The 27,904-nt window shown below is 44.4% G+C and overlaps 1 long non-coding RNA gene across 1 annotated transcript in view; it reads right to left on the reverse strand.

The window, feature by feature from the left end:
• Window positions 1–239: 239 nt before the first annotated feature.
• Window positions 240–27,904, reverse strand: part of LOC143957089 (uncharacterized) — a 59,553-nt gene continuing 31,888 nt past the window's right edge. The window contains exons 2-3 of the long non-coding RNA XR_013270054.1: window positions 4,952–6,991; window positions 240–506 (exon numbers count right to left, since the gene is read on the reverse strand). This is a non-coding gene — a long non-coding RNA (uncharacterized LOC143957089). The remainder of the gene's footprint in view (window positions 507–4,951; window positions 6,992–27,904) is intronic.

Genomic DNA, 27,904 nt, shown 5'->3' on the forward strand with positions numbered 1-27,904 from the left:
TCAATCAAATTCAATGACGTGGAGGGCGGGGCCGAGTCCTGCTTTCTGTGTGAATAGAAGCAGAGGCAGGACTCGGGAGCTCACCCACACAGGTGTCCCGAAGGAGAGCTCTTCTCTGAAGGGGCACTCAAAAAGAGAAAGAGCCACCAGCTCTGCTGAGGGACCCCAGAAGAGGAGGATCGGGGCACTCTGTGCAAAACCAACTACACAAAGAAAGTAAGTATGACATATACAATCAGCAAGTGGATCTTCACAGACAGGGCAATGCCTGCAGGCATGTCAAGGCTCTGGACAAGGAAAGCAACTAACTTTTACCAGTACACACATGGACAATGGAAAGCACCATAAGGCAGAGTTCAGTCTCTGAAAGTCACATTCTAGGCTATCCCTGCAGGTCCAGTCCAGCGGGGTCTGGATACAGTACTCCAAAGTCAGGGTTAGGAAAGAGTGATCTTGATAGGTGCTATGTAGACCAGTGAAAGCAGAAATGTAGTGATGAATCTTGACTGAAGTGAAGAAAAAAAAAAGGTTAGCAACACAAAATAAGAATATTGGACAATTGATCATCCATTTTTTTGGATGCTAGTCTCATATCGAAAACCAATAGGTTACTAAAGTTACAAAAACCCTGATACGTAATGTATTCTTTTACTTCCGAACATGCATGGTGGTCATGGTCGTCTGCTTTTTCATGGACAAATTCTGTACTGATTATACGAAAATCGTACATTCTGTTATGATACAAGAAAAACATTTTTGTGTTTGTCCCTTCAGATATTTCCGCATGAACTGTCATGATCGGCTTTCAAAAGCTGTGTACTAATGAGCAGATTATCGGACGATCACTCCGAAAGCAGTATATTTCATACAATTTTCTCATTGTGTGTACTAGGCATTAGACTTATCTCAATAGAGCTAAAAAAAAAAAAATTGTCCATCCTCCTAGAACTGGCAAAAAACGGAGGCAGGCTAAGAAGACGAGGAGTGTAGGCTGACCTAGTTTTATACTTCGCCAGTATCCAAATTCTCCTGTAGGTGGCAGTATAACTTGACAGTAACTGAATACCTGTGCCCCTCAACAGACAAGATAGAAAAAACTGTTTTAGGCTGGATTCACACCTGTGCAGTTTTAGTGCTTTTTGCATTTTGCAGATTTGCACTACAGTACATTTAACATGGTTTCATATGGAACATGTTCTGTAGTGCAAATCTGAAAAATGCAAAAAGCACTAAAAATGCATAAGGTGTGAATCTAGCCTAATTATTGTCTGTACCCTTGTTTAAGACCCCTTTCACACTGGGGCGTTTTTCAGGCGCTTTAGTTTTAAAAAAAGCACCTGTAAAGTGCCTGAAAGAAGCCGCAACTGCAATCCCAATGTGAAAGCCAGAGTGCTTTCACACTTGAGGCGCTGCGCTGGCAGAGCGTCAAAAAAAGTCCTGCAAGCAGCTTCTTTGCAGCGCTTTTGAAGCAGTGAATACACCGCCCCTTCCCATTGAAATCAATGGGAAGCGCCTGCAAAACGCCTGAAAAGCGCCTGCAAAGCGCTTTTGGCAGCAGTGCTTTGTGGGCACTTTTAACCCTTTATTTGGCCACTAGTAGGGGTTAAAAGCACCCCAATAACGCTCAAAAAACGCTGGTAAAGCTCTGCTAGTTTAAGCGGTGCTTTACGAGCGTTTTTCGGGCGCTGACATTGTGAGCACTTGGGCTTTCACATTGGGATTGCAGATGAGGCTTCTTTCAAGTGCTTTACAGGCGCTTTTTTTTAACTCTAAAGCGCCTGAAAAACGCCCCAGTGTGAAAGGGGTCTAAGAGTTTTGCTCACTTTCCATCTCAGTAACCACACAGGATGTAAGGGAAATCACCAAAGGCTACCCAAATAGCACCAGGCAAAGGTTCTAAGGCCGCGTACACACGCGCGGACTGTTCGCCCAACTTTGTCCGTCCAACAGTTTCGGCAAACAGTCCGCTCAAACTTAGCATGGACGGACATGGCCACACACGACGAACGAACAGTTTGCTGAAACCGTGCGCGATGACGTGAACGGCACGTACGACGGGACGAAAAATACGACGTCCTATACACTGCATTATAGCTTTCGGCGTGAAAATCCTTTCTGAGCATGCGCGCAACTTTGTTTGACGAACAAGCCTACACACGAGCGGACTGTTCGCTGAAACAAGGTTTCAGCGGACAGTTTTACGGAATTTCCGAAAAACCTTGTCCGTCAAACTGTCCGCTGAAACTGTCCGCTGAAAGCCCACACACGAGCGGACTGTCCGCCCAAACACTGTTCAGCGGACAAAGTTGGGCGAACAGTCCGCGCGTGTGTACGCGGCCTAATACTTCCACATGCTACACAAAACATAAAAAAAAAAAAAAGAAAGTTTGGGGACTTAAATGAAAAAACCACAGACAACTCTATTTTTAATAATTAAATTTAAAAATGTCACAATGAGCTTTATAAAAAAAAATATTTACTGTAATAGAGTAAAATGTAAAAAAAATAATTCTAGGTCATCTTCCAAGACACATTAGAGATATAGGTTTCTCCCAATAGGAACAGGAAATGCATCACCTAAAACGCTTTAAAATGAAGTCCCTCTACAAAGCTGGTCAGGTAATTTGTTTCTGGTGGAAACAGGCTTAGCTCAGTATTCTCATCTGTAGTCCTCCTACCACCAACCTCATCCATCTTTGCACCCCGGTTCTTTCCTGTTTATGTGCAGAAAGAGGTCTCAGTCCATTTTCTTTCAAAGTCTGGAAAAACCCAGTGCTGGGAGATTTTGTTTCATTGATGGATAGGTCTGGGTCCCTTCTATTGAAAGTAAAGGAAAGTCCCTACTTTGGGGATGTGCTAGGGTGAGTTCACTAGACCAGACATTGATAGCTCAATAATATCAATCTCTCCAAGTTTAATGACTGTCCATAAAACTATAGGGCCTGTACAGATCAATCACTGATCTCGACCTTACTGCCAAGGTGGAAGTTGGAACTTAATTTGCTTATTAAGTCCTTAGGGCCAGAACCTGCAGATTATGTTGATCAGGTTTATCGTGCCAATGAGGGATAATGGTAAATTGTCCCATGTTCACAGTTTTAGTTTGAGCTGGGAGAGTAAATGGTAAAGGTTTTTTTCTTCAAATTCTGAGACCCCAGGGGCAATATCCATACCCAGATATCAGATAGAGGTTGCCCATGTCAAGGGTAATGAGGGGCCTGCCTATGCTTTGGTTAGGGGGCCAATAGGTAGAGCTTGGGATTTATCAGAATTCACCCTTAGCTGGGAAAGGCCAGAAAATTCTGAAATAATGTTCAAAGCTGCTCGGAGTGCATGAGTGATGAGACTAGGAGCACTACATGTGATGTACCCAGGCCTTGGGCAAGACTTGAGCAAACTTATAGTCACTCTGAAGTCATAGAACTTGCTTTATTCAAGAGACTACAAACCCTTCCAAAAATAACTATTAAGGATCATTGCAAGCTATGAGAACTAAGTGACCTGCTCATGGAGCTAGAGTTGGCAAAGGCACGCCCTTGTCTGCCAGGACTACGTTCTTCAGACACTGCTCATGGTATAAGGCCAATGCTGTCAAAAGAGCCTCTGCAAGCACAAGTCTGATCTTTGTTTTACAAACATACCTGTTTGGGACCCTTCCCCAATTACTAGCATGCAGCAACAGCCCTGAAGGAGGGGGAGCCTCTGTTCCCCCGAAACGTGTTGGCTTCATTTGCTGCCACTCTCAATAAATGATTTCAAACTCACCTTCCAACTTGCATTTACTGAATACCAGGCATTCCTTTCTGCCTACCTATTCAGGAATATATAAATCACTATCACAACAATTGGAGTCAGAATATTACTCCCTCATAGGTCCTTAGAACAACTTCTAAGGGAATTTTCGTGCCACCTAGGAATTTCTTAAAGTGATAAACCTAGCACCTTTCCTACCTAACCCTGTAAGTATTCTGTAGGTGTATGGTGGTTTGTGTTGTTGTGTTATTGTGTTAACAGCTGCACCGTCACACAATGTGAGATAGTAGGCTGCTGGACTCCACGCAGGGATATGAATAATGTTCAAGTTATACAAGATATACAACACATACCCATCTCACACAGTGGTGGGCTGCATATAGGGATATGTTGTATCACTTGTATGGCTGTATATACTAATTTTAGCTTAGGGATGTCATCAGAGTGCAACCTTTCCTTCTCAGTGGTATATTTTCATATAGCATGGATGGGACCCAATGACTTTGCAGCAATTGGAGCTCGGAGCGGTGGCTTTCTTATGATCTATTGAACGGTCTCTAGATGTTTTTTTTATATGATACATGCACAGAACAAGGCTTATGTGAGATCCATGTATAGTGATGTCATTTGTGAGCTGTCACTGTGTCTCTGTTTCTGTGGCAGAGCCTTATATATGTTTTGCTTTTGATTAAAGCTCTTTTGGCCCTTCTGCCGCTGTGGGTCACAAAGGTGCAATTAGTTCTGCACTCCTGCGACCCATATTCACTGGACAAAGCTAAAGTGTGCTAAAGTCAGCGGTCAGCTGATATCACTTAGCTGGTCCAGACTATGGAGGGATCCCCACTTTAATGTCAGGATCCACCCAGATGCTTGACCAGCAGCTGGCTCTGCCTCTCAGCATGCTGCTGAGAGCCCACTTCGTCCACCGCCGACCATTGTTATGGCAACAACATAATAATCCTTTCCCTGTTCCCTGTGTAAATGGCGCACAAGTAAGAATGGGAGGTGCATGCTGGGTATCCAGCACAATCATATACAGGAAGAGAATGCTAGTGGGCTTCACATGCCCACACTAGAGATGGAAGCACTCTGCAGAGAAGAAATAAAAAGTAAGTACTATAAAAAATGGGAATTGAGTGGCGATTTCATTAATAGCATGGCTTAATAGTGTTTTAAATAGTTTAATAGAACGTATTACCTTTGAAAAAAAAATTCTGTGTGGAACTCCGCTTTGAGTCAGTGCTCCATCCCTCTGATCTTAAGATGGATAGGGCTCCTGCAACTCAGTGCTGCATCTCTCTAATAGACAGCTTTCCTTCGAGAGATGTGTTGGACTCTGGTTAGTGCTACATCCCTCCGATAGAAAGTGCTCCTTCAAGAGATGGGTTGGGCTCTGGTTAGTGTTATATCCCTCTGATAGAAAGTACTCCTTCAAGAGATGGGTTGGACTCTGGTTAGTGTTATATCCCTCTGATAGAAAGTACTCCTTCAAGAGATGGGTTGGACTCTGGTTAGTGTTATATCCCTCTGATAGAAAGTACTCCTTCAAGAGTTGGGTTGGACTCTGGTTAGTGTTATATCCCTCTGATAGAAAGTACTCCTTCAAGAGATGGGTTGGACTCTGGTCAGTGCTACATCCCTATGGTAGAAAGTGCTCCTTCAAGAGATGGGTTGGGCTCTGGTCAGTGCTACATCCCTATGGTAGAAAGTGCTCCTTCAAGAGATGGGTTGGGCTCTGGTCAGTGCTATATCCCTCTGGTAGAAAGTACTCCTTCAAGAGATGGGTTGAGCTCTGGTCAGTGCTACATCCCTATGGTAGAAAGTGCTCCTTCAAGAGATGGGTTGGGCTCTGGTCAGTGCTACATCCCTATGGTAGAAAGTGCTCCTTCAAGAGATGGGTTGGGCTCTGGTCAGTGCTACATCCCTATGGTAGAAAGTGTTCCTTCAAGAGATGGGTTGGGCTCTGGTCAGTGCTACATCGTTATGGTAGAAAGTGCTCCTTCAAGAGATGGGTTGGGCTCTGGTCAGTGCTATATCCCTCTGGTAGAAAGTACTCCTTCAAGAGATGGGTTGAGCTCTGGTCAGTGCTACATCCCTATGGTAGAAAGTGCTCCTTCAAGAGATGGGTTGGGCTCTGGTCAGTGCTACATCCCTATGGTAGAAAGTGCTCCTTCAAGAGATGGGTTGGGCTCTGGTCAGTGCTACATCGTTATGGTAGAAAGTGCTCCTTCAAGAGATGGGTTGGGCTCTGGTCAGTGCTATATCCCTCTGGTAGAAAGTACTCCTTCAAGAGATGGGTTGGGCTCTGGTCAGTGCTATATCCCTCTGGTAGAAAGTACTCCTTCAAGAGATGGGTTGGGCTCTGGTCAGTGCTACATCCCTATGGTAGAAAGTGCTCCTTCAAGAGATGGGTTGGGCTCTGGTCAGTGCTATATCCCTCTGGTAGAAAGTACTCCTTCAAGAGATGGGTTGGGCTCTGGTCAGTGCTACATCCCTATGGTAGAAAGTACTCCTTCAAGAGATGGGTTGGGCTCTGGTCAGTGCTACATCCCTATGGTAGAAAGTGCTCCTTCAAGAGATGTGCTAAGCTCTGGTCAGTGCTACATCCCTCGTGTACAAAGTGCTCTTTAAAGAGATGGGTTGTCCTTGATAAGTCAGAACTGCATCTCTCTAGCAGACAGAGATCCTACAGGAGAAGGATTGGACTAAGGTAAGTTTGTGGACATTTGTGTTGGCAGCGATGGTGATGTGGACTCCTTGACAGGGGAAGGAGCAGGAGTTTCCAATGTCGAGCTGGACGTAGACGGAACCTGTCCTCGCACGAGATCAATTTTTTCCTGCATAAGTTGCAGTTTTATCTTTTTCAGAGCATTGCTTTCCTCGAGCAGTTTTACCATCTTTTCCGATTGCGCTGTCTGTTGCTCTCTGTGCACTTTAAGTTCTTCTTTCAAGAGCAAAAGATCTGTATGGATGTTATTTAAAAGTCTGTGACTCCTGTTTATTTCTTTTCTGCTCTGCGCATTCAGGCGTTCAACTTTGGAAACCACATTAGTTAAAGTAGAAACGATGCTGTCCTCATAAGTACCAGGAGTTGTCATCTGATTGGTAGATGGAAGCTGTGGAGAAGCAGCTGTGTTCTGAGTTTCTCTGTGGTTAGTGGATGTTAGCTGGGTAGCGGTGCCCAGTGCGCTGTCCACGGGAAGCAAACTGATTGTCCTCATATCTTCTTTAGATCCATCTGTATTGAGGAAATTCAAATACAAATATATATCTTTTTTTTATTAACTACTGCTATTCAGTGTTATATTTTTCAGATAAAGTGAAAAGCAATGAGAAGTAAAGGGAAAGCTGACTCAATTAGTCACCTTTTTTTCCCTTCTGTATATCTTTGCGGAACAATTAGCTATTTCCTTTGAAGAAAATGACTCGGACTAAAAAAAGTTTTTTTGAAAAAGCATTATGCTGTACGATGAGGAGATCTTTAGTTCAGGGGTCTCCTAACTTTATTAATACAGGGCCAGTTTACTGTCCTTCAGAGTTTAGAGAGGCCAGTGGAAATAGAAAATGCCCCAGCTTCAGTGGAAGTAATAGTGGGAATAATGGTGTCCCATTGTTGGTATCACTGGAAGGAATAGTGCCCCATTGCTGGTATCAGTGGCAATAATAGAATGCCATTGTTGATATCAGTGAGAGAAATAGCACCCTATCAATGGTATATTTGGTATTGATAGTGCCCCACCACTGGTGTCAATGGGAGGCAATGGTGCCTCATCATTAGTGTCAATTGTGGATTGAATAGGGCCCCTGGATAGAGACATGCAAAGAGCCACATCCTGCCCCAGGGCTGCACTTTGGAGACTACTGGATTAGCTCATGCTTCCCTCTGATTGTTCTTATTAATCAAAGCGGCTTTCACTACTTCGTTAATTAGGAGCAGCATCTGCTCCATTTTTATGTTCAGAAGAGCAAGCATGCTGCTTGCACCATTCTTTGTTATTATCCCCATAATATACAGGAACACACTTTCCGAGTCCCCGTTCTGCCGGGGTGAAGACCCACACTTTTCACGGTACCACTGAGTCCCCTGACACGGAGGCTTTTAAAATGCATCTAAACTAACAGACAAGTGCACAACCTCCCTTTCTTGAAAGTGGTTCCCAGGGGTAATAGGTTCTTTTTCCTGTATTTAGAGCCTGGCTTTCATGGCTATACCACACCTTGCTGCCCTCTCAAGACTGGGGGCATCTGAACACACTGCAATCATACAATATTGAAATTGTGTATAGCAGCCTCCCCGCACCCCCTAATACTTATCTGAGCCCCCTCTGTCCAGCGATGCCCATGAGAATCTAAGCCATCCGGGACACTCCGGCTGATTGGCTGAGACACAGCAGCGCGGACATTGGTTCCCATGGCTGGCAATCAAAGCCAATCAGGGGAGAAAGGGGTGGGGCCAGGCTGGGGCTCCATGTCTGAATAGATACACAAAGCTCTGACTTATCTCGGGTACCCCCATAGGGAGCTGCTGGCTGAGGGGGCACTCTATAGGAGGGAGGGGTCAGGAGCAGCAAAGAGGGACCTGAGAAGAGGAGGATCTTGGCTGCTCTGTGCTAAACCAATTGCATTAAGCATAACATGTAACATTAAAAAAAAAAAAAAACCTTTACAATCACTTTAACCGGTTCCCGACTGGCTCCTGTAAATATACATCGGCAGAATGGCACGGCTGGGCAAAGTAACGTACCCATACATTACTTTGAATTGCCTGCCGTGCGCATGCCTGCCGAGAGCTCCGTGACCGTGGTTGCGGGTCCCGCGGACTCGATTGCAGCGGGGATACCCACAATCGTGTCACAGAGCTCAGGAACGGGGATGCCGATGTAAACAGCATCTCCCCGTTCTGCCTAGTGACAGGAAACTGATCGTCTGCTCCATGTCATCCGGAGCAGCGATCAGTATGGTGTCACACACAGCCACGCCCCCATACAGTTAGAAACACGCCCCTAGGAACACTTAACCCCTACACTGCCACCTAGTGGCTAACCCCTTCACTGCCAGTGACATTGTTACAGTAATCAATGCAATTTTATAGCATTGATTGCTGTATTAATGCCAATGGTCCCAAAAATGTGTCAAAAGTGTCCACCAAAATATCACAGTCACGATAAAAATCGCTGATCACCGCCATTACTAGTAAAAAAATAAAAATTATTAATAAAAATGCCATGAAACTATCCCCTATTTTGTAGATGCTATCATTTTTGTGCAAACCAATCAATACACGCTTATTGCGATTTTTTTTTTTTTTACCAAAAATATGTAGAAGAATACAAATCGGCCTAAACTGAGGGAAAAAAATGTTTTTTTTATATTTTTGGGGGGATATTTATTATAGCAAAAAGTAAAAATTAGTAGTAGTCCATTATATGTCACTTACCTGACACAGAAGCCAGCGATGTCGCCGCTGTCCCCTGTAGTCCGGAGCGTCCAACTTCTTCCGGGTATCGCTGCTCCGGCCACTCACAGCGCCGGAACAGTGATGACGTCACTCCTGCGCATGCGCACGGGAGACGCCACTAACGGCATATCGCTGTTAGCAGCTGCATGCTGCTAACGGCGATAGTGCGCCTGCACGTAGCTGTCTACGGTGCATGCGCCGTAGACAGCTGTGACTGTCTTTTAGTAAATATCTCCTAAACCTGCACGGTTTAGGAGATATTTCTTGGACCTACAGGTAAGCCTTAATCTAGGCTTACCTGTAGGTTAAAGTGGTTTGTAAGGGTTTACAACCACTTTAATGCTTGTCTATAGGCTTCTAAGCACTCTTCTGTAACTTCTCCTCAGCAGCACAAACTCATCTTGCCTTTGTTCTCCCATTGCTATATTTAGCAGCTAGGAGTGAAAAAAAGTACCTGGTACTTCTGGGTACCATGGAGCACATGCCCTTCCTTTCATGGGACATTGCTGGTGCTCAGTGAGTGGCAGAGTGCTGTCCCATCAGGACTGGGAGTGAGTCTCCAGCCTTGTATAAGCTCCAACTAGAGCAAAGCGAAGCTTGCACATGGCTTCTTTTTTTCAATCCCAATCACTGTGCGGTGCAGCATAGAAACAAAGGGAAGATACAAATGTGTTGCTGGGAAGGGCAGCATTAAAGAGTACCCGTTGCTTAGATGTGCATGGGCAAAGCAAAAGTACACTTTAGGCTTACTGGTTAATTGGAAAAGACCAAACAAAACTGAAGAAGATGAGGAGGACCCCGAAATGAATAGGTAAAGACTATTGAAATGTTTGTAGAAACATGATTCCCAGTGAAGGGAACTCTTAAGGCGTCAACATACTAAAACATTTTGGACAATTTCATGCTCCCAACTTTGTAGGAACCGTTTGGGGATGGCCCCTTCCTGTTCCAACATGACTATGCACCAGTGCACAAAACAAGGTCAATAGAGACATGGATGTTCTATCGGGTTGAGGTCAGGACTCTGTGCAGGCCAGTCAAGTTCTTCCACCTCAAAACTTACTCATCCATGTCTTTATGGACCTTGCTTTGTGCACTGGTGGGCAGTCATGTTGGAACAGGAAGGGGCCATCTCCAAACTGTTCCCACAAAGTTGGGAACATGAAACTATCCAAAAAGTCTTGGTATGCTGACGCCTTAAGAGTTCCCTTAAACAAAGCTGAGATGAAGAATGGGGAGGAGGAAGCTAGGAAGACTGTGTTAGTGGCAGAACAGCAATATATTACCAATCCAATCCCATTCACACAGAAGGTATGGTTAGAAAAGCAGCAAGAGAATAAGACGACCATTAGGAGAAAGATAGATAATAGACGCATATTCCTGAGACAAGAGAACTTTGGGGAAGGAGAAAAAGTGGGCCGTTTACTGTCTTTACTGGTTAAAGTAAACACTGCCCCTTCAATGGTACTAGTGGTCAGGACTCTACAGGGAGAGATTACTTCTGAACCTACCATTATTAATAATATATTCCATCACTACTATAGTTCTCTATATAAATCTCATAAGGGGGGAGAGGGGGGGAACGACTGCCGTCTTTATGGAGAATATAAGCATACCAACTTTATCAGTAGAAGACTCTATGACTATGGAGGCTCCAATAACTATTGATGAACTTCGTAAAGCTGTGGCCGAGATGCCTAACCTAAAATCACCAGGACCTGACGGGATACCCATTGAGGTTTATAAAAGATATGGCGAGGTTCTGTTGCCAGAACTGCTGGAGACACTGAGTCAGGCTCTGGTGCTTGGGACGTTGCCTTCATCAATGTTGGAAGCCACCATAGTGGTTGTCCCCAAGGAGGGAAAAGACCCTATGGATCCTGCTTCGTATCGCCCGATTTCGCTTTTATGTACTGATGTAAAGATTTTAGCAAAAATACTGGCAACACGCTTAAAAAGGTGTATTCATAAGCTTATCCACTCTGACCAGTCGGGATTTATCCCGAACAGGTCTACCAGTACTAATATACGTAGAGCCCATCTGAATATCCAGATTCCGGTAGACAATGGAGGCTCCAGGGGAATATTCATAAGGGGTGAATATCACTCCCATTGTTGCCACAGATTTAGACAGCCTTAAAGTTCTCTCAAGGTTCCAGGAACAAGTAAGTAGACCAAAAGGTAAAGTAAAGGGGCAAACATGACTCCCATTGCTGCCACAGATTTAGAGATCCTTAGAGAAGGACCCAGGAACAGGTAAGTGGATCAGGTCATCTGATCATTCGTAAGGGATGAACATCACTCCCATTGTTGCCACAGATTTAGAGATCCTTAAAGAAGGTTCTGGAGACAGGTAAGTGGACCAGATTATCTGAACAGTCATAAGGGGTGAACATCACTCCCATTGCTGCCACAGATTTAGAGAGACTTAGAGAAGGTTCCAGGAACAGCTAAGTTAACAAGGTCATCCGATCAATGTTAAGGGCTTAGCGTCACCCCCATTGCTGCCACCAGATGTCAGGTATACCATTTCCTACAGCTGTACACAGAGATCTATGACAATGTGTGACCAATACCATCAGGAAGAGGGAATAATAGACTGAATTTCATTGGAAGGGACCAGTGGCCTTTCAGACACCAGATCATATCCTAACAAAAAATAATAAAAAGCATTGCCACCAATTCATGGGTGCAAAATGTTAGAAGAAGCTGGTTTCTATTGTTGCCAGCGGTGGGGGTTAAGGGGGATTAGCAAACCAAAAAGCTAAACTGCCAACTTTAAAAAGGTCATACAATGAAGGGAAAAAAATTATCTGTTTTTACAGCAGCATAATAATTCTTACAGAATGTTGTGTATGCTCCAAATGCCAAAGTTAGATCCCATAGAATGGGATGCAGTTGTCTCTTGCTCATATATTTAATAAAAATTTGTTTCAGTGACTTGTATTGGCATGATCCAAATTTACTAAAGGCTGTAACAAAATGCAATACTTATTTCCTTCAGATGTACATTACATGAGGAATAACTGGGAGAAACGACCCATTATCTCTCCAGAGGGTGAATTGGAAGATGACGGCACATTTGATTCTTCAGAAGAGAACCCCATCACCCCGAATGTCCATCCAGTTTTCCAGAATGCTGAACTGTCGTCTGATCCCTCCACATCCGGGAGAAGTTTTCCAGATCACTCCCCTCCCGCTACCCACCATACCCCTCATAGGAGCCTGTTTAAAAGGAGAGCAGCGCTAATGGGGAAAAGCAGCACTCGTGCAGGAACAGGTGGCCGGAAGCGAGCTCTAGCTTCTGCCACTCTTAGCAGTGAGGATGATGAAGATGAGGCTGGTCCACCGAAAAAGTTAGGTGGTGGCTTGAGGAACATCAGATTCTCCCATGAGGAGAATTGTGTCCTTGTCCACACAGTGATGGATAACTGGACGAGTCTGTACGGGGCTCAGTCTCAGAAAATATCATTTGCGCAAAAAAAGTACCTGTGGCAGACCGTGGTTTCGGCAGTTAATGCAGTCAGCCATTACGGCAGGACGGTGCACCACTGCAAGAAACGCCTGTCAGATATCAAAAGGTAGGTTCTAATTTCAACCAATTTGTTCTTCGTTTTATAGCTGACTGTGCCCCCATTGGTTTACTGGGATTTGTTGGTTCCCATTGGTTTACAAGGTTTACCGTCACTTCCTGTCTTGTTACCAGGGTAGGAATTGTGGAAAAATCTCCCCGATGGGCATATCGCTTTCGCATCTGTGTGCCCACTGGGGAGATTTAGAAGAGGTAGAACTCTTCTAAATTCTTTCCAAAGGTAAACAAAAACAGTTTGGTCCGCTTTTCACTTTAATATTGTGTTTTGTAATTCCAGGTATCTCAGGACTAAACTAGCCGCTCATAAAAAATACCCCCGTGGCACTGGGGGCAGTACCCCCATGGATCTTAAACTAACAGAATACGAGGAAGAGTTGCTTTTGGTCGTTGGCGAGGAGGTCATGACGGGGTTGGAGGGCGCCCACTTGAGCACTGACAGAATTGGTAAGCTCCAAAAAGAGCGCCATAGTCTTTTCTACACCAGGACTGCTATATGGAGGATCTGCACTGCCTCCGGCTGCCTGAGGACTATAAGCTAATGTTTGCCAGCATGGTGTTTACCATTGACAGCATTTTGTTATACCCATTCGTTAAATGTAGATAAATACCTGTTGATTCTGCTAGAAATCATTTAATTTCCTGTGCTCTCTGCCTGTGTTGCGCTCTTATCAGTTAGCAGCATTCCCAGTTCTCTCTGTGGACTACAGAACCCCAATGCCCTAATAGAAAGGAAGAGCAGAGGTGGTGTAATGTAGTCCTAACACACTTCCTGTCCTAGAGTAACAATGGTTCCCTTCCATACATACAGTGCTGACAATGTTGTCATCCTAGGACAGGAAGTGTGTTACTGGCAGGATCACCAGGTGAATATAAAAGGTAAAAAAAAGACTAAAATAAAACCAGTGCAGCCACCACATTCAAGGTTTGGCAAGCTGCAAAATATTACATTTTTGTTCTTGGCTTTATTTACACTTTGATAGATATACATCATTTTGTAGCTGATATCTGATGTAGTGTTAGTTGTAGACATGTGCGATTCGTTTCAAAATTTGTGTTATTCGCAGATTTGGAGGTATCCGAATCTTCGAATCACAATAGTAATGAATGTCAAAGAATCCAAAATAAATTATAATGAAAACAATCAATTGTATTTATTTGTTTTGTTTGGATGACACGATAGTTTGGGCCTTTTGAACATGTTTGAAACATCCAAAATAACGTAACCACATAACAAATGATCCCATTTGATTCAGATCCATCCATTTTTATTTCCAGTGGGCATAGCATAAATATTCTAATAAGATTCTTTTTGTTTTGTGGTTTAACTTGAGAGACCATTCGTTTAATTTGTATGTGCCCGTCCCAACCAACAAAATCAGTTGGGAATAAGAAAATGAATTCAATTTAGGCCCCGTTCACACTGGTCCAACATGTGCTCCGACTGTGAGAGTCGCATGACATCTCAAAAATAATGATTCCCTATGAGAGCCGTCCTAACTGGTCCGACTTGTGTCAGTCCGACTTTGAAAAAGGTTCATTCACTACAGGCGGTCCCTGAGTTACGAATAATTTAGGGACTGTAGGTTTGTTCTTATGTCAAATTTGTTTGTAAGTCAGAACAGTACATTTCTATGTGTAACTATTTATCAGAACGGAATATGGAAGCCCCCTTCAAGAAAGGGAGCCCCGGATCCTGCACCAGCCCCCCCCCCCCCCCCCATGTGAATGAGTAGGGCTACATTATTTTCATTTTCCCGCTCTTTTCTGCAGAAGAGTCAGAATACATTGGGTCACCTGAACAGCTATCTCCGGCCCCCAGCCTTCCAGAGGAAGAGGAATCCAGGAAGGATGACCTGTCTGAGACCCCAGCTGTGTATCCAGATGGTATATATTGGTCAATGTTTTAAAACGTTGGTCTTTTTTTTTTTTTTTTACAGTTTTCCTACCGGGCCAATTCTGACACTTCTCTCATGTATGTAAAAATCTGTATTTTTTGCTAGAAAATTGCTATGAACCCCCAAACATTATATAATATATTTTTAGCAGAGATCCTACAGAATAAAATGGTAATTGTCCACTCTTTGTATGTCACACGGTATATGTGCAGTTGATTTTCTGGTAAATATACACTTTAATTTTTTATTTAATTTTTTTAATCTAAAGCTTACCAGCTTAGTGTTACAGAGGGGATCCAGTGCTAGAATAATTGCTCCTGCTCTGCTGTTCGCGGCGATACCTCACATGTTTGGTTTGAACACAGCTTACATATGTGGGTGTCAGGGGCGGGTGTTTACTGCTCCCCCAAAATAAACAAAAAACACCAGCCGCCACTGGTGGTCGTGATACGTATACAGGCTTGGGGTGACCGGAGAGATTAAATTTTTTTTTTCCTTTTTACTATATCCTCTATTACATTTTATTTATTTTCACTCTGTCCCTTTAAATTTTAGCTATGACCACTTTTATTCCCATCACAGGAAATGTAAACATCCCTTGTGATAGAAATAAGCAGTGACAGGTCTTCTTTGTGGAGAGACGTGATGTCAATAAGACCCCACATCTATTCTGTATAATGTAAAGCATTTAATAAAAAAACAAACAAAAAAAAAAAACATTGATCTAATGCTTTAAAAAAAAAAAAATGGCCTTGTTTACATTGGACCGGTACAGGAAGTGACGTCATGACATTGCACCAGACCTCCTAGGCCATCTTTCCTCTGATCGTCTTTATTACCAGTCGCCGCAACTGCTTGATCGATTCTCGGGGCAAGAACCACCGGTAAGGGAGGGGGGGGGCTACACCACCGCTTCTAAAAGTGATCCAGGGGCAAATACACTTCTCAAACCACTTTTATCAGTTAGAGAATTGCCGGCTCAAACAAACAATACCAGGGTTATGACATATTGCTGCAGCCATAACCCCGGTATTCCACTTCCTCCCGAGGGAAGAAGAAGAAGAATTCTGTCAAAGAAGAATTCCGGACAATTTTTTCTTTTTTTTACCCTGCAGTGTATGGGTTAATGACTCATTTTTGTCTAAGGATTTGGAGAGCTGAGATATTATCACCTAATCCTCCCAGTGCAAGACCAGTCTCTTTGGCCCCTGCCCAACCCCCAATCCCCCCCACGGTCAATCGGTTTTGTGCAGTGGACTGTTCCTGATGTCATTATGCCCAAAGACCTGCTCTGGACGTGATGACGTCAGGAACAGTCCACCGCTGGACATGGGGGAGTGGCATTTTCTGGTGGATCAGGTGAGTAAACAAAAACAAACAGAAAACAAACAGCCCATAAAGTGCTTTAAACTCCAGTTTTGCCAATTAAAGACTATTCTCCCCCCATACACTACTCTATATATACGACATGCGGATATTAGTATTATCTTTAACATGATCAGTCTTATTGCTACATTGGTAAGATGATGTGAATTACATCATAGCTTATAAAATTTAGTTTTTAGCAAAACTACCTTGGAAAATATTTTTTCTAACTCTTTAATCACTTTTATTTGTATGTCTGGGCTATTGGGCACTTTAAATCTTTGTCTAAGCTCCACCCTGGCTATATACACAAGTAGTAAAAATTAGAATCAAAATAATTTTTGAATAAGGAGCCAAGTTATCAACATGTGAATTTTAATTACAGAGGAAAATACAAGGGAGAGCCACCAGGTGAAAGGAGGTCAGATGCCATCGGCGCAGAGACAAAACGGTAGGCTCCTGTCCATGGAAAAAAATATATATTTATAGGCTTAGTTTGTCATTATTTAATATATTAAAAAAATAAATGAGAAATAGGAACACTATATTACCAAAAGTATTGGGACACCTGCCTTTACACGCACATGAACTTTAATGACATCCCCAGTCTTGGTCTGTAGGGTTCAATATTAAGTTGGCCCACCCTTTGCAGCTATAACAGCTTCAACTCTTCTGGGAAGGCTGTCTACAAGGTTTAGGAGTGTGTCTATGGGAATGTCTGACCATTCTTCCAGAAATGCATTTGTGAGGTCAAGCGCTGATTTTGAACGAGAAGGCCTGGCTTGCAGTCTCTGCTCTAAATCATCCCAAAGGTGTTCTATCAGGCTGAAGCCAGGACTCTGTGCAGACCAGTCAAGTTCCTCCACCCCAAACTAGCTCATCTATGTCTTTATGGACCTTGCTTTGTGCACTGGACCAAATAATTTGGTGGAGGGGAATTATGGTGTGGGGTTGTTTTTTAGGGGTTGAGCTTGAACCCCCCCTTTCCAGTGAAGGAAACTCTTCTTTTTTTTTTTTTTTTGCCATATCAGTGATCTTATGCAGGAGACTTGATTCACCTTGCAGCTCATTTGTGTCTCATTCACGGTTCCACATCATCGTGGCGTATTTAATTACGTAGCTTTTTTTTTTTTCCTTTCAAAGATTCCTTGTGATCACATAAAAAATTCATAACATTTAAAAATAAGTGACAATAAGATAAGCGGAAACCTCAACACCATTGGTGTTCTCGGGGTAGACACAATGACTATACCTAGTACCCTAACGTCTAATACCTATATTTTATTTTCCTCCCCCCTCTCCCTACCCAATCCCCCCCCCGACGTCTCCATAGGATCACATCATATACCTGATTTAAATCTAACTTTCCTCTCCCCCCTCCCCAGCTCTATGGCAATCTCACTCACTGATTACCGAAAGAATCGTGAAGAGGCCAACAGGAGAGCCATAGAAGGGGGGAGAACCAACGCAGCACAAAAGAGAAAAGCAATAATAAGAAGAAAAAGAAAAAAAAAGGAAAGGAAAGAAAAAGCCAGGCACCCATAGGAAGAATCTGTTTTTTGTGGCAGAAACTATTACAGCCTGTCTACTTAAGGTGGGATCCCCAACTTCCGCAAGCAAGGCCCCCATAGACTCATAAACTTCTAATTATTACCTTGTTTAATAAAAAAGACCCTCTCATTACCAATTGTCGTTTTTATGGTTGCTAGCCAAGTTTCAACTGACGGGCCCGAGTGTGAGTGCCATTGTTGAGCAATTAGCCTCCTTGCTTGAAAGAGACATCTAATGACTGGTATAATAAACTTGAGGGGTTCACAACTTTAGGCCTCTGATATTGATGGTTCAGCCGACACGTTCAGCTGGCTGATGCTGTTCACATTTATAATGTGCTGCTTTCCATTCTCCGCAGAATGGGGTTCCTCAGCAATTAAATAGTCCCTTTTCATTATGCTCGAGCATGCACCATCAAACGTGACCACTAGTTCCCAGATTTAAGCCTCTGATATGGATGGCTCAGCCGACACGTTCAGCTGGCTGATGCTGTTCACATTTATAATGATGTGCTGCTTTCCATTCTCCGCAGAATGGGGTTCCTCAGCATTTAAATAGGCCGTCATCTTAATTCATGCTCGACCGTGCACCATCAAACGTGACCACTAGTTCTCCGCTTTGAGCCTCTGACATTGATGGCTCAGCCGACACGTTCAGCTGGCTGATGCTGTTCACATTTATAATGTGCTGCTTTCCATTCTCCGCAGAATGGGGTTCCTCAGCATTTAAATAGTCCCTTTTCATTATGCTCGAGCATGCACCATCAAACGTGACCACTAGTTCCCAGATTTAAGCCTCTGATATGGATGGCTCAGCCGACACGTTCAGCTGGCTGATGCCGTTCACATTTATAATGTGCTGCTTTCCATTCTCCGCAGAATGGGGTTCCTCAGCATTTAAATAGGCCGTCATCTTATTTCATGCTCAACCGTGCACCATCAAACAGGACCACTATTTATACGCTTTAAGCCTCTGACATTGATGGCTCAGCCGACACGTTCAGCTGGCTGATGCCGTTCACATTTATAATGTGCTGCTTTCCATTCTCCGCAGAATGGGGTTCCTCAGCATTTAAATAGGCCGTCATCTTATTTCATGCTCAATCGTGCACCATCAAACGGGACCACTAGTTCACAACTTTAAGCCTCTGACATTGATGGTTCAGCCGACACGTTCAGCTGGCTAATGCTGTTCACATTTATAATGATGTGCTGCTTTCCATTCTCCGCAGAATGGGGTTCCTCAGCAATTAAATAGTCCCTTTTCATTATGCTCGAGCATGCACCATCAAACGTGACCACTAGTTCCCAGATTTAAGCCTCTGATATGGATGGCTCAGCCGACACGTTCAGCTGGCTGATGCTGTTCACATTTATAATGTGCTGCTTTCCATTCTCCGCAGAATGGGGTTCCTCAGCATTTAAATAGGCCGTCATCTTATTTCATGCTCAACCGTGCACCATCAAACGGGACCACTATTTCTCTGCTTTAAGCCTCTGACATTGATGGCTCAGCCGACACGTTCAGCTGGCTGATGCCGTTCACATTTATAATGATGCGCTGCTTTCCATTCTCCGCAGAATGGGGTTCCTCAGCATTTAAATAGGCCGTCATCTTATTTCATGCTCGACCGTGCACCACCAAACGGGACCACTAGTTTACAACTTTAAGCCTCTGACATTGATAGCTCAGCCGACACGTTCAGCTGGCTGATGCTGTTCACATTTATAATGATGTGCTGCTTTCCATTCTCCGCAGAATGGGTTTCCTCAGCATTTAAATAGGCCGTCATCTTATTTCATGCTCGACCGTGCACCATCAAACGGGACCACTAGTTCACAACTTTAAGCCTCTGATATTGATGGTTCAGCCAACACGTTCAGCTGGCTGATGCTGTTCACATTTATAATGTGCTGCTTTCCATTCTCCGCAGAATGGGGTTCCTCAGCATTTAAATAGGCCGTCATCTTATTTCATGCTCAACCGTGCACCATCAAACAGGACCACTATTTATACGCTTTAAGCCTCTGACATTGATGGCTCAGCCGACACGTTCAGCTGGCTGATGCTGTTCACATTTATAATGTGCTGCTTTCCATTCTCCGCAGAATGGGGTTCCTCAGCATTTAAATAGGCCGTCATCTTATTTCATGCTCAACCGTGCACCATCAAACGGGACCACTAGTTCACAACTTTAAGCCTCTGACATTGATGGTTCAGCCGACACGTTCAGCTGGCTAATGCCGTTCACATTTATAATGATGTGCTGCTTTCCATTCTCCGCAGAATGGGGTTCCTCAGCATTTAAATAAGCCGTCATCTTATTTCATGCTCGACCGTGCACCATCAAACGGGACCACTATTTCTCTGCTTTAAGCCTCTGACATTGATGGTTCAGCTGACACGTTCAGCTGGCTGATGCTGTTCACATTTATAATGTGCTGCTTTCCATTCTCCGCAGAATGGGGTTCCTCAGCAATTAAATAGTCCCTTTTCATTATGCTCGAGCATGCACCATCAAACGTGACCACTAGTTCCCAGATTTAAGCCTCTGATATGGATGGCTCAGCCGACACGTTCAGCTGGCTGATGCCGTTCACATTTATAATGATGCGCTGCTTTCCATTCTCCGCAGAATGGGGTTCCTCAGCATTTAAATAGGCCGTCATCTTATTTCATGCTCAACCGTGCACCATCAAACGGGACCACTATTTCTCTGCTTTAAGCCTCTGACATTGATGGCTCAGCCGACACGTTCAGCTGGCTGATGCCGTTCACATTTATAATGATGCGCTGCTTTCCATTCTCCGCAGAATGGGGTTCCTCAGCATTTAAATAGGCCGTCATCTTATTTCATGCTCGACCGTGCACCACCAAACGGGACCACTAGTTTACAACTTTAAGCCTCTGACATTGATAGCTCAGCCGACACGTTCAGCTGGCTGATACCGTTCACATTTATAATGATGTGCTGCTTTCCATTCTCCGCAGAATGGGGTTCCTCAGCATTTAAATAGGCCGTCATCTTAATTCATGCTCGACCGTGCACCATCAAACGTGACCACTAGTTCTCCGCTTTGAGCCTCTGACATTGATGGCTCAGCCGACACGTTCAGCTGGCTGATACCGTTCACATTTATAATGATGCGCTGCTTTCCATTCTCCGCAGAATGGGGTTCCTCAGCATTTAAATAGGCCGTCATCTTATTTCATGCTCGACCGTGCACCATCAAAAGGGACCACTAGTTCACAACTTTAAGCCTCTGACATTGATGGTTCAGCCGACACGTTCAGCTGGCTGATGCTGTTCACATTTATAATGATGTGCTGCTTTCCAATCTCCGCAGAATGGGTTTCCTCAGCAATTAAATAGTCCCTTTTCATTATGCTCGACCGTGCACCATCAAACGGGACCACTAGTTCCCAGATTTAAGCCTCTGATATGGATGGCTCAGCCGACACGTTCAGCTGGCTGATGCTGTTCACATTTATAATGTGCTGCTTTCCATTCTCCGCAGAATGGAGTTCCTCAGCATTTAAATAGGCCGTCATCTTATTTCATGCTCAACCGTGCACCATCAAACAGGACCACTATTTATACAATTTAAGCCTCTGACATTGATGGCTCAGCCGACACGTTCAGCTGGCTGATGCTTTTCACATTTATAATGATGCGCTGCTTTCCATTCTCCGCAGAATGGGGTTCCTCAGCATTTAAATAGGCCGTCATCTTATTTCATGCTTGACTGTGCACCATCAAACGGGACCACTAGTTCACAACTTTAAGCCTCTGATATTGATGGTTCAGCCGACACGTTCAGCTGGCTGATGCTTTTCACATTTATAATGATGCGCTGCTTTCCATTCTCCACAGAATGGGGTTCCTCAGCATTTAAATAGGCCGTCATCTTATTTCATGCTCAACCGTGCACCATCAAACAGGACCACTATTTATACGCTTTAAGCCTCTGACATTGATGGCTCAGCCGACACGTTCAGCTGGCTAATGCTGTTCACATTTATAATGATGTGCTGCTTTCCATTCTCCGCAGAATGGGGTTCCTCAGCATTTAAATAAGCCGTCATCTTATTTCATGCTCGACCGTGCACCATCAAACGGGACCACTAGTTCACAACATTAAGCCTCTGACATTGATGGCTCAGCCGACACGTTCAGCTGGCTGATACCGTTCACATTTATAATGATGTGTTGCTTTCCATTCTCCGCAGAATGGGGTTCCTCAGCATTTAAATAGGCCATCATCTTATATCATGCTCGACCGTGCCCCATCAAACTGGACCACTATTTATACGCTTTAAGCCTCTGACATTGATGGTTCAGCCGACACGTTCAGCTGGCTAATGCCGTTCACATTTATAATGATGTGCTGCTTTCCATTCTCCGCAGAATGAGGTTCCTCAGCAATTAAATAGTCCCTTTTCATTATGCTCGACCGTGCACCATCAAACGGGACCACTAGTTCACAACTTTAAGCCTCTGATATTGATGGTTCAGCCGACACGTTCAGCTGGCTGATGCTGTTCACATTTATAATGTGCTGCTTTCCATTCTCCGCAGAATGGGGTTCCTCAGCATTTAAATAGGCCGTCATCTTATTTCATGCTCAACCGTGCACCATCAAACGGGACCACTATTTCTCTGCTTTAAGCCTCTGACATTGATGGCTCAGCCGACACGTTCAGCTGGCTGATGCCGTTCACATTTATAATGATGCGCTGCTTTCCATTCTCCGCAGAATGGGGTTCCTCAGCATTTAAATAGGCCGTCATCTTATTTCATGCTCAACCGTGCACCATCAAACGGGACCACTAGTTCACAACATTAAGCCTCTGACATTGATGGCTCAGCCGACACGTTCAGCTGGCTGATACCGTTCACATTTATAATGATGTGTTGCTTTCCATTCTCCGCAGAATGGGGTTCCTCAGCATTTAAATAGGCCATCATCTTATATCATGCTCGACCGTGCCCCATCAAACTGGACCACTATTTATACGCTTTAAGCCTCTGACATTGATGGTTCAGCCGACACGTTCAGCTGGCTAATGCCGTTCACATTTATAATGATGTGCTGCTTTCCATTCTCCGCAGAATGAGGTTCCTCAGCAATTAAATAGTCCCTTTTCATTATGCTCGACCGTGCACCATCAAACGGGACCACTAGTTCACAACTTTAAGCCTCTGATATTGATGGTTCAGCCGACACGTTCAGCTGGCTGATGCTGTTCACATTTATAATGTGCTGCTTTCCATTCTCCGCAGAATGGGGTTCCTCAGCATTTAAATAGGCCGTCATCTTATTTCATGCTTGACCGTGCACCATCAAACGGGACCACTAGTTCACAACTTTAAGCCTCTGATATTGATGGTTCAGCCGACACGTTCAGCTGGCTGATGCTTTTCACATTTATAATGATGCGCTGCTTTCCATTCTCCACAGAATGGGGTTCCTCAGCATTTAAATAGGCCGTCATCTTATTTCATGCTCAACCGTGCACCATCAAACAGGACCACTATTTATACGCTTTAAGCCTCTGACATTGATGGCTCAGCCGACACGTTCAGCTGGCTAATGCTGTTCACATTTATAATGATGTGCTGCTTTCCATTCTCCGCAGAATGGGGTTCCTCAGCATTTAAATAAGCCGTCATCTTATTTCATGCTCGACCGTGCACCATCAAACGGGACCACTAGTTCACAACATTAAGCCTCTGACATTGATGGCTCAGCCGACACGTTCAGCTGGCTGATACCGTTCACATTTATAATGATGTGTTGCTTTCCATTCTCCGCAGAATGGGGTTCCTCAGCATTTAAATAGGCCATCATCTTATATCATGCTCGACCGTGCCCCATCAAACTGGACCACTATTTATACGCTTTAAGCCTCTGACATTGATGGTTCAGCCGACACGTTCAGCTGGCTAATGCCGTTCACATTTATAATGATGTGCTGCTTTCCATTCTCCGCAGAATGAGGTTCCTCAGCAATTAAATAGTCCCTTTTCATTATGCTCGACCGTGCACCATCAAACGGGACCACTAGTTCACAACTTTAAGCCTCTGATATTGATGGTTCAGCCGACACGTTCAGCTGGCTGATGCTGTTCACATTTATAATGTGCTGCTTTCCATTCTCCGCAGAATGGGGTTCCTCAGCATTTAAATAGGCCGTCATCTTATTTCATGCTCAACCGTGCACCATCAAACGGGACCACTATTTCTCTGCTTTAAGCCTCTGACATTGATGGCTCAGCCGACACGTTCAGCTGGCTGATGCCGTTCACATTTATAATGATGCGCTGCTTTCCATTCTCCGCAGAATGGGGTTCCTCAGCATTTAAATAGGCCGTCATCTTATTTCATGCTCAACCGTGCACCATCAAACGGGACCACTAGTTCACAACATTAAGCCTCTGACATTGATGGCTCAGCCGACACGTTCAGCTGGCTGATACCGTTCACATTTATAATGATGTGTTGCTTTCCATTCTCCGCAGAATGGGGTTCCTCAGCATTTAAATAGGCCATCATCTTATATCATGCTCGACCGTGCCCCATCAAACTGGACCACTATTTATACGCTTTAAGCCTCTGACATTGATGGTTCAGCCGACACGTTCAGCTGGCTAATGCCGTTCACATTTATAATGATGTGCTGCTTTCCATTCTCCGCAGAATGAGGTTCCTCAGCAATTAAATAGTCCCTTTTCATTATGCTCGACCGTGCACCATCAAACGGGACCACTAGTTCACAACTTTAAGCCTCTGATATTGATGGTTCAGCCGACACGTTCAGCTGGCTGATGCTGTTCACATTTATAATGTGCTGCTTTCCATTCTCCGCAGAATGGGGTTCCTCAGCATTTAAATAGGCCGTCATCTTATTTCATGCTCAACCGTGCACCATCAAACAGGACCACTATTTATACGCTTTAAGCCTCTGACATTGATGGCTCAGCCGACACGTTCAGCTGGCTGATGCTGTTCACATTTATAATGTGCTGCTTTCCATTCTCCGCAGCATGGGGTTCCTCAGCATTTAAATAGGCCGTCATCTTATTTCATGCTCAACCGTGCACCATCAAACAGGACCACTAGTTCACAACTTTAAGCCTCTGACATTGATGGTTCAGACGACACGTTCAGCTGGCTAATGCCGTTCACATTTATAATGATGTGCTGCTTTCCATTCTCCGCAGAATGGGGTTCCTCAGCAATTAAATAGTCCCTTTTCATTATGCTCGAGCATGCACCATCAAACGTGACCACTAGTTCCCAGATTTAAGCCTCTGATATGGATGGCTCAGCCGACACGTTCAGCTGGCTGATGCTTTTCACATTTATAATGATGCGCTGTTTTCCATTCTCCGCAGAATGGGGTTCCTCAGCATTTAAATAGGCCGTCATCTTATTTCATGCTCGACCGTGCACCACCAAACGGGACCACTATTTCTCTGCTTTAAGCCTCTGACATTGATGGCTCAGCCGACACGTTCAGCTGGCTGATGCCGTTCACATTTATAATGATGTGCTGCTTTCCATTCTCCGCAGAATGGGGTTCCTCAGCATTTAAATAGGCCGTCATCTTATTTCATGCTCGACCGTGCACCATCAAACGTGACCACTAGTTCTCCGCTTTGAGCCTCTGACATTGATGGCTCAGCCGACACGTTCAGCTGGCTGATGCTGTTCACATTTATAATGATGTGCTGCTTTCCATTCTCCGCAGAATGGGGTTCCTCAGCAATTAAATAGTCCCTTTTCATTATGCTCGAGCATGCACCATCAAACGTGACCACTAGTTCCCAGATTTAAGCCTCTGATATGGATGGCTCAGCCGACACGTTCAGCTGGCTGATGCCGTTCACATTTATAATGATGTGCTGCTTTCCATTCTCCGCAGAATGGGGTTCCTCAGCATTTAAATAGGCCGTCATCTTATTTCATGCTCGACCGTGCACCACCAAACGGGACCACTAGTTTACAACTTTAAGCCTCTGACATTGATAGCTCAGCCGACACGTTCAGCTGGCTGATGCTGTTCACATTTATAATGATGTGCTGCTTTCCATTCTCCGCAGAATGGGTTTCCTCAGCATTTAAATAGGCCGTCATCTTATTTCATGCTCGACCGTGCACCATCAAACGGGACCACTAGTTCACAACTTTAAGCCTCTGATATTGATGGTTCAGCCGACACGTTCAGCTGGCTGATGCTGTTCACATTTATAATGTGCTGCTTTCAATTCTCCGCAGAATGGGGTTCCTCAGCATTTAAATAGGCCGTCATCTTATTTCATGCTCAACCGTGCACCATCAAACAGGACCACTATTTATACGCTTTAAGCCTCTGACATTGATGGCTCAGGCGACACGTTCAGCTGGCTGATGCTGTTCACATTTATAATGTGCTGCTTTCCATTCTCCGCAGAATGGGGTTCCTCAGCATTTAAATAGGCCGTCATCTTATTTCATGCTCAACCGTGCACCATCAAACGGGACCACTAGTTCACAACTTTAAGCCTCTGACATTGATGGTTCAGCCGACACGTTCAGCTGGCTAATGCCGTTCACATTTATAATGATGTGCTGCTTTCCATTCTCCGCAGAATGGGGTTCCTCAGCATTTAAATAGGCCGTCATCTTATTTCATGCTCGACCGTGCACCATCAAACGGGACCACTAGTTCACAACTTTAAGCCTCTGATATTGATGGTTCAGCCGACACGTTCAGCTGGCTGATGCTGTTCACATTTATAATGTGCTGCTTTCAATTCTCCGCAGAATGGGGTTCCTCAGCATTTAAATAGGCCGTCATCTTATTTCATGCTCAACCGTGCACCATCAAACGGGACCACTATTTCTCTGCTTTAAGCCTCTGACATTGATGGCTCAGCCGACACGTTCAGCTGGCTGATGCTGTTCACATTTATAATGTTCTGCTTTCCATTCTCCGCAGAATGGGGTTCCTCAGCATTTAAATAGGCCGTCATCTTATTTCATGCTCGACCGTGCACCACCAAACGGGACCACTAGTTTACAACTTTAAGCCTCTGACATTGATAGCTCAGCCGACACGTTCAGCTGGCTGATACCGTTCACATTTATAATGATGTGCTGCTTTCCATTCTCCGCAGAATGGGGTTCCTCAGCAATTAAATAGTCCCTTTTCATTATGCTCGAGCATGCACCATCAAACGTGACCACTAGTTCCCAGATTTAAGCCTCTGACATTGATGGCTCAGCCGACACGTTCAGCTGGCTGATACCGTTCACATTTATAATGATGTGCTGCTTTCCATTCTCTGCAGAATGGGGTTCCTCAGCATTTAAATAGGCCGTCATCTTATTTCATGCTCGACCGTGCACCATCAAACGTGACCACTAGTTCTCCGCTTTGAGCCTCTGACATTGATGGCTCAGCCGACACGTTCAGCTGGCTGATGCCGTTCACATTTATAATGATGCGCTGCTTTCCATTCTCCGCAGAATGGGGTTCCTCAGCATTTAAATAGGCCGTCATCTTATTTCATGATCGACCGTGCACCATCAAAAGGGACCACTAGTTCACAACTTTAAGCCTCTGACATTGATGGTTCAGCCGACACGTTCAGCTGGCTAATGCCGTTCACATTTATAATGATGTGCTGCTTTCCATTCTCCGCAGAATGGGGTTCCTCAGCATTTAAATAAGCCGTCATCATATTTCATGCTCGACCGTGCACCATCAAACGGGACCACTATTCCTCTGCTTTAAGCCTCTGACATTGATGGTTCAGCTGACACGTTCAGCTGGCTGATGCTGTTCACATTTATAATGTGCTGCTTTCCATTCTCCGCAGAATGGGGTTCCTCAGCAATTAAATAGTCCCTTTTCATTATGCTCGAGCATGCGCCATCAAACGTGACCACTAGTTCCCAGATTTAAGCCTCTGATATGGATGGCTCAGCCGACACGTTCAGCTGGCTGATGCCGTTCACATTTATAATGATGTGCTGCTTTCCATTCTCCGCAGAATGGGGTTCCTCAGCATTTAAATAGGCCGTCATCTTATTTCATGCTCGACCGTGCACCATCAAACGGGACCACTAGTTCACAACTTTAAGCCTCTGATATTGATGGTTCAGCCGACACGTTCAGCTGGCTGATGCTGTTCACATTTATAATGTGCTGCTTTCCATTCTCCGCAGAATGGGGTTCCTCAGCAATTAAATAGTCCCTTTTCATTATGCTCGAGCATGCACCATCAAACGTGACCACTAG

Source organism: Lithobates pipiens, unplaced genomic scaffold, assembly GCF_037356315.1.
Source record: "Lithobates pipiens isolate NorthernLeopardFrog02 unplaced genomic scaffold, aLitPip1_a1.2 Scaffold_51, whole genome shotgun sequence".
In the NCBI taxonomy this organism is placed as follows: Eukaryota; Metazoa; Chordata; class Amphibia; order Anura; family Ranidae; genus Lithobates; species Lithobates pipiens.